This window comes from Pristiophorus japonicus, chromosome 5, assembly GCF_044704955.1.
Source record: "Pristiophorus japonicus isolate sPriJap1 chromosome 5, sPriJap1.hap1, whole genome shotgun sequence".
In the NCBI taxonomy this organism is placed as follows: domain Eukaryota; kingdom Metazoa; phylum Chordata; class Chondrichthyes; family Pristiophoridae; genus Pristiophorus; species Pristiophorus japonicus.
In genome coordinates, this window is record NC_091981.1 from 216,206,319 (window position 1) to 216,214,491 (window position 8,173).

Sequence of the window (8,173 nt, forward strand, 5' to 3'; positions counted from 1 at the left end):
CAATGCAAGTATATCCTTCCTTAAATACGGAGACCAAAACTGTACGCAGTATTCCAGATGCGGTCTTACCAATGCCCTGTACAGTTGTAGCAGGACTTCCCTACTTTTATTCTCCATCCTCCTTGGAATAAAGGCCAACATTCCATTTGCTTTCCTAATTACTTGCTGTACCTGCATGCTAACTTTTTGTGTTTCATGTACAAGGACCCCCAGATCCCTCTTTACTGTAGCATTTCGTAATCTCTCCCCATTTAATTAATTGCTTTTTTATTTTTCCTACCAAAGTGGTTAACCTAACATTTTCCCACATTATACTCCATAAAATTGCAATTCAGTACATCATATAATTATTAGAATTTTGTACATTGTATAATTATTTGGGGATTCCATTGCATATAGAAACATAGAAATTTACTGAGAGGTGGGCCATTTCGGTCCATTGTGTCTGTGCCGGCCGACAAAGAGCCGCATGGCCCTTGGTCAGCAGCCCTAAAGGTTATATATAAACCTATGAACAATGACAGAAAGGCAAGGAGCACCCAGCCCAACCAGTCCACCTCACACAACTGTGACACCCCTTATACTGAAACATCTACAGTCCACCCCAACCGGAGCCATGTGATCTCCTGGGAGAGGCAAAAACCAGATTAAAAAGCCAGGCCAATTTAGGGAGAAAAAAATCTGGGAAAATTCCTCTCTAACCCATCTAGGCAATCGAAACAAGTCCAGGAGATCACCCTGGATGTATTCTATTCCCTGCAGTACTTACCATTATATCTGCGCCATCCAACAAAAGGTCATCCAGTTTAATCCCAATTACCAGCTCTAGGTCCGTAACCCTGCAGGTTACTGCACTTTAAGTGCCCATCCAACCATCTCTTAAAAGTGGTGAGGGTTTCTGCATCCACCACTCTTCCAGGCAGCGAGTTCCAGATCCCCTCTGCGTAAAGAAGCCATCTCTCAAATCCCCTCTAAACCTTCCACCAACCACCTTAAAACTATGTAATAGACCCCTCCACCAATGGAAATAGACTCTTACTATCCACTATGTCCAGGCCCCTCAATATTTTGTACACCTCGATGAGGTCTCCTCTCAACTTCCTCTGTTCCAATGAGAACAAACCCAGCATATCCAATTTGACATAACTAAGATTCTCCATTCCAGGCAGCATCCTGGTGGATTCCCTTCATAAATGATTGCAATGGAATTCTCCTCTATCATTGGAGGACTAGGCCCACGTGATCCCAGGGACACCTCCAAACCATCTGCAATCCTGGAATCCATGGGTCTTTCAGCTGCTGTCCGCCTGGACGCCTGAGACCGCAACTCTTTGCAGCCGACGTGCATTAATTCTTTAGCGGAGTCAAGATACCTACGGCCCAAGCACCCAAGTTCCTACCCACAAAGGGCCAAGAACGGAGAGGTACTCATCAAGGACAGAGAGGCAGTCAGTGCCTGCTGGAAGGAGCATTTCGAAGATCTCCTTAACCGAGACTCTGTCTTCGACGCAAGTGTTCTTGACTCCATCCCGCATCATGCTACCCGCCACCACCTCAGCACAACCCCAGCCCGGCATGAAGTTGAAAAGGCCATCCGACAACTGAAGAAAAACAAGGCCTTGGGAGTAGATGGAATCCCTGCCGAAGCATTAAAGCATAGCGGAGAAGCACTATTGGCACGAATCCATGAACTCATTTCTCTTGTTTGGAAGGAGGAGAGCATGCCAGGGGATCTCAGAGACGCTGTAATCGTGACCATCTTCAAGAGAAGTGACAAGTCCGATTGCAGCAATTACAGAGGAGTTTCCCTGCTGTCTGCCACAAGGAAAGTCATCGCAAGAATCCTCAATCATCTTCTCCCAGTGGCTGAAGAGCTTCTCCCAGAGTCACAATGTGGATTCCGCCCACTAAGGGGCACAACGGATATGATCTTCACTGCGTGTTAAATTCAAGAAAAACGCAGGGAGCAGTACCAGCCTCTGTACATGGCCTTCTTTGACCTCACAAAGGCCTTTGCCACTCAACCGGAAGAGATTGTAGAGTGCCATCCTCAAATTCGGCTGCCCTCAAAAGTTCGTCGTGATCCTCCGCCTGCTTCACCATGATATGCAAGCCGCAATCCTGACCAATGGACCGGGGTCAAGCAAGGCTGTGTGTCATTGCACCAACGCGCTTCTCGATCTTCCTTGCTACAATGCTCCATCTTCTCCTCAATAAGCTCCCCGCTGGAGTGGAGCTAATCTACAGAACAAATGGGAAACTGTCCAACCTCCGTCACCTCCAGTCCAGCTCCAAGGTCGTCCCATCCTCTGTCATTGAATTACAGTATGCAGAGGATACTTGCGTTTCCACACACTCGGAGGTCGAACTCCAAACCATCGTCAACACCTTCACTGAAGCGTACAAGAGCATGGGCCTTACATTAGACATGCATAACACAAAGCTTCTCTGTCAACCTGCCCCCGCCACACAGATTAGAAAGGTCCATGACGAGGCCTTGGACGACGTGGACCATTTTCCATACCTCGGGAGCCTACTGTCAACAAGGGCAGACGTCGATGACAAAGTCCAACACCGCCTTCAGTGTGCCAGTGCAGCCTTCGGTCGCCTGAGGAAGAGAGTATTTGAAGACCAGGACCTCAAACTCGGCACCAAGCTCATGGTCTACAGAGCAGTAGTGATACCCGCCCTCCGATATGCTTCCGAGACATGGACTATGTACAGCAGGCACCTCAAAACACTGGAAACCACCAATGCTGCCTCCGCAAGATCCTGCAAATCCATTGGCACGATAGGTGCACCAACGTCTGTGTTCTCGCTCAGGCCAACATCCCCAGCATCGAAGTATTGACCATGCTTGATCAGCTCCGATGAACGGGCCACATCGTCCGCATGTCTGATACTAGACTGCAAAACAAACGCTTTGCTCAGGTCTCCTACACGGCAAGCGAGTCCCAGGTGGGCAGAAGAAACGCTTCAGGACACCCTCAAAGCTTCCTTGAAAAAGTGCAACATCCCCACCGACACCCGGAAATCCTTGGCCCAAGACTGCTCAAAATGGAGGAGAAGCATCTCGGAAGATGCCGAATACCTCGAGTCTCTTCGCCGGGAGCACGCAGAAGTCAAGCGCAAACAGCAGAAGGAGCGCATGACAACCCAATCACCCCACCCACCCGACCCTCCAACCACTGTCTGCCCCACCTGTAGAGAGCGTCCTTGAATCCTGAGCATACCTTGCTTAATGATTTGGACTGCACGTTCCGCCTGGCCATTGGAGGCTGGCTTGAACGGCGCAGTCCTGACGTGGTTGATGCCATTGCCCGACATAAACTCTCGGAATTCGTAGCTTGTGAAACATGGGCCATTATCACTAACCAGGATGTCCAGCAAGCCATGGGTTGCAAAGATCGGACGTAGGCGTTCCACGATGGTGGATGACGTGCATGAATTCAGAATAATGCACTCGATCCATTTCGAGTACGCATCTACCACAATAAGGAACATCTTACCCATAAACGGGCCTGCGTAGTCAACATGAATGCGTGACCATAGCCTGGTGGGCCAGGGTCACGGGCTGAGCGGGGCCTCCCTGGGGGCATTACCCAGCTGGGCACACGTCGTGCACCTGCGAACACAGTGTTCCAGGTCTGAATCAATTCCAGGCCACCCAACGTGTGACCGGGCAATGGCCTTCATCAGCATAATACCTGGGTGCTCGCTGTGGAGTTCCCTGATGAATGCCTCCCTGCCCTTCTGGGGCATAACTACCCGGCTGCCCCATAGTAGGCAGTCGGCTTGGATGGAAAGCTCATCCATCCGTCTGTGGAACGGCCTGACCTCAGGGCATACTCCATGTGCGGGCGCCAAATCCCCAGTCAGGACACATTTCTTAATCAGGGATAGGAGGGGATCTCTGTTTGTCCAGATTTTGATCTGGCGGGCTGTGATGGGGGAGCCTGCGCTGTCAAAGGCATCGACAGCCATGACCATCTCGACGCTTTGCTCCGCTGCCCCCTCAGTGGTGGCCAGTGGAAGCCTGCTGAGCGCGTCAGTGCAATTTTCAGTGCCAGGCCGGTGCCGGATGGAGTAGTTATAAGCAGCCAGCGTGAGAGCCCATCACTGTATGCGAGCTGATGTGTTGGCATTGATAGCCTTGCTGTTTGACAACAGGGATGTTAATGGCTTGTGGTCCGCCTTCAATCCAATTCAAACTTCCTACCAAAGAGGTACTGATGCATTTTATTTACATGCAAGTGCTTCCTTCTCAACCATCCCATATCCCCGTTCTGCTTGAGAGAGCGACCTGGAGGCATAAGCCACAGGTTGTAGTTGACCCTCAACATTGCCCTGCTGCAACATGCACCCAACCCCATAGGACGATGCATCACATGTCAGAACCAATTTTTTTACAAGGCTCGTACAGGGTCAACAACTTGTTTGAACAAAGTAGGTTTCACGCCCGATCAAAAGCCCGTTCCTGACAGTCCCCTCAAAACCAATCGCAACCCTTATGCAGGAGCACGTGTAGCGGCTCCAACAACGTGCTCAAGTTCGGCAGAAAGTTCCCGAAATAGTTCAACAGTCCCAGGAATGAACGCAACTCCAATGTGTTGCAGGGCCTGGGTGCTTGTCGAATCGCCTCTGTTTTGGATTCGGTGGGCCGAATCTCATCTGCAGCAACCCTCCTGCCCAGAAACTCAACCTCAGGAGCTAAGAACACACATTTAGACTTCTTGAGTCGCAGGCCTACCCGGTCCAGTCAGCGTAGCACCACCTCCAGGTTGTGGAGGTGTTCCTCGGTGTCTCGATCCATGATGAGGATGTCGTCCTGGAATATGATCATTCCAGGAATGGATTTAAGCAGGCTTTCCATGTTTCGTTGAAAAATAGAGGCCGCTGATCGAATGCCAACCGGGCACCTGTTATAAACGAACAGTCCCTTTTGCGTGGTGATGGTGGTCAGTAGTTTGGATTCGTTGGCCAGTTCCTGGGTCATATAGGCTGAAGTGAGGTCCAACTTGGTGAACAGCTTGCCGCCTGCCAGCGTGGCGAAGAGGTCCTCTGCTCTCAGGAGCGGGTATTGATCTTGTAAGGACATCTGATTGATTGGTGGCCTTGTAGTCGCCACAGATTCTGACAGAGTCATCCGCTTTTAGGACAGGAACGATGGGGCTCGCCCAGTCGCTGAATTCAACAGGCGAGATGATGCCCTCTCTCAACAGCCGGTCCAATTCGCTCTCGATCTTTTCCCGCATCACATATGGCACCGCTCTGGCTTTGTGGTGCACTGGCCTGGCGTCCGGGGTGATGCCTTTGAAAGTTCCGACGCCAGGTTGGAATAGTGAATCGATTTGTTATAGGATGTGTGAGCACGAATTTCGCTCCATGATGACATTGCGTGAACATCCCCCCCATTTCCAGTTCATCTCGGCTAACCAGCTCCTCCCCAACAGTGTGGGACCATTGCCCGGGACAATCCAGAGTGGCAGCCGATTCACTAACCCATTGTGTGTGACAGCCAACATTGCACTGCCTAGCACCGGAATGATTTCTTTAGTGCAAGTCTGTAATTGTGTCTCAATATGTGCTAATTTGGGTCTACTGGCTTTAAGTGGCCATAGCTTCTCAAATTGCTGAACGCCCATAAGTGACTGGCTGGCCCCAGTATCCAGCTCCATCTGTACAGGGATACCGTTTAATAAAATTCTCATCATCATTGGTGGCGTTTTGGTGCATGAACTGTGAATATTCGCCACATGGACCCGCTGAACCTCGGCGTCCATCGATTTGCCCCAATAGTCATCCTGCCTCAAAGAACCCTCTTCTGGTCCATCCGCCTCACATATTAGTCTGGTTGCAGACTTCCTGCACATTCGAGCTAAGTGACCACTGAGATTGCAGTTCCTGCAGACAAACTGTTGAAATCTGCAAGATCTGGCTGAGTGTTTTCCCCCACACCTCCAGCATGAGTTAAAGTTTCCATTATTGGGAACAAAGGGACTATGGCCAGGCATTCCGCGCTGACTGTCCCTTTGACTGCTCTTAAGTACCCTATTAGTGGGTGTCAATGGCCCCATCCCAGGCCGCATTGTCCACTGTGATGGTGTGAATGTCCGTTCAGCCTGCCATTGTCTCTGTTGAAGTCCTACTCTGGGGTCTATTGCTGCCTGGAGAGTGTTGGACTGCCCCTGCCTGCCTGCGGGGCTCTGAGTCGCATTGATGATGACTCCCTGATCCATTGCCACATTAGAGGCAAAATTGCGCACGTATATTATTTTCGTCTCTTCCTCCCCTGCCATGAAAGTTTGAGCCATCAACGCCGCCGCTTCCAAGGTGAAATCTTTGGTCTCAATTAATTTGCGGAAAATTCCCGCATGACTGATGCCCTCGATAAAGAAGTCCCTTCGCATCTCCCCCCTGCAGGCGTCTGTGAACTTACAGAGGCTGGCCAAACGCAGGAGGTCCGCTACGAAGTCTGGTATGCTCTGTCCTTCACGACGTTGGTGGGTGTAGAATCTGTGTCGGGCCATATATATGCTACTTGCCGGTTTGAGGTGCTCCCCGATTAATTTGCTAAGTTCTTCAAAGGTTTTGTCCGCCGGCTTTTCCTTCATGAGTGCATAATTCCTTCATGAGTGCGTAAGTCTTTGGTCCGCAGTTGGTCAAAAGATGAGCCCTTCACTTGTCGGCCGCTGCATCCCCCAGCCATTCTTTCGTAACGAAGCTTTGCTGAAGCCTCTCGACAAAATCGTCCCAGTCTTCCCCAACACAGTACCATTCCTCTGTGCTACCGGTGGCCATTCTCGTGGGTCGTGAATTCCCGTTTCTCGTCGCCAATGTAAAGTCCTGACTCTACAGTATGAAACCACACGAGGCACATTCTGGGGACAAGGTCACTCTGTGACCTCAACTGTTTATTCACAGGACTCCAAAGATCATGACCCTGCGTGGGACCTTCCTTTTTATACCTGTATGATCAGGTAAGGAGTGTCTCCCACAAGTTCACCCCTTGTGGTCAAGGTGTGCATCTAGGTTGAGTGTATACAGTAATACAGTGGTGTTACATTGTGGTTACATACATGACATCACGTTTAGAGGAGATTTGAAGGGAAATGTTTTCATCTAGAAGGTGGTGAGGGTCTGGAATTCTGCCTGAAAGAGTGGTAGAGGCAGAAGCCCTCACCACATTTAAAAAGTACTTGGATGTGCACTTGAAGTGCTGTAACCTACAAGGCTACGGACCGAGAGCTGAAAGTGGGAGAAGACCGGATAACTCTTTGTCAGCCGGTGCGGACATGATGGTCATGAGGCCGAAATGGCCTCCTTCCATGCTGTAAATTTCTATGATTCTATGCAAATTTTAAAATTGTTATAGCCTGCTTGTTTACTTTCTTTACTTTTGGGCAAGATTTTTTTTCCACCAGTCACCTAATTTCAGCCAGGAATGCGACAGTCAGGGGCATTACACCAGATTCCTGACATGTACCAGCACTTATGGCATTTTCTAATGGAAGTGACCGCTAATGTTGAATAGTGACACCCATATTTGGGTGGGGATATTCAAGTAATACATTAATGACAGGAATATGTTATTGGATATATGTCCCATCAATATGTTATTGGCTATATTCCCCATCATTATCACCTACAAGTTCCCCTCCAAGTTACACACCATCCTGACTTGGAAATATATTGCTGTTCTTTCATGGTCGTTGGTTAAAATCCTGGAACTCCCTCCCTAACAGTACCTTCACCACACGGACTGCAGCGGTTCACCACCAGCTTCTCAAGGGCAATTAGGGATGGGCAGTATATTCTGGCATTGCCAGCGATGCTCACATTCCAAGAACGAATAAAAGAAATGATAGAATCATAGAATGATACAGCACATTCGGCTCATCATGCCTGTGCCGGTTCAAAGAACTATCCAATTAATCCCTCCTCTTTCCCCATAGCCCTGCAAATTTCCCCCGTTCAAGTATTTATCCAAATCCCCACTGAAAGTTATTATTGAATCTGCTTCCACCACCCTTTCAGGCAGTGCATTCAAGATCATAACAAGTCACCGTGTAAATTTTTCTTTCTCATGTTGCCTCTAGTTCTTTTGCTAATTACCTTAAATCTGTGTCCTCTGGTTACTTACTCTTCTGCCATGGGAAACAGTTTCTCCGTA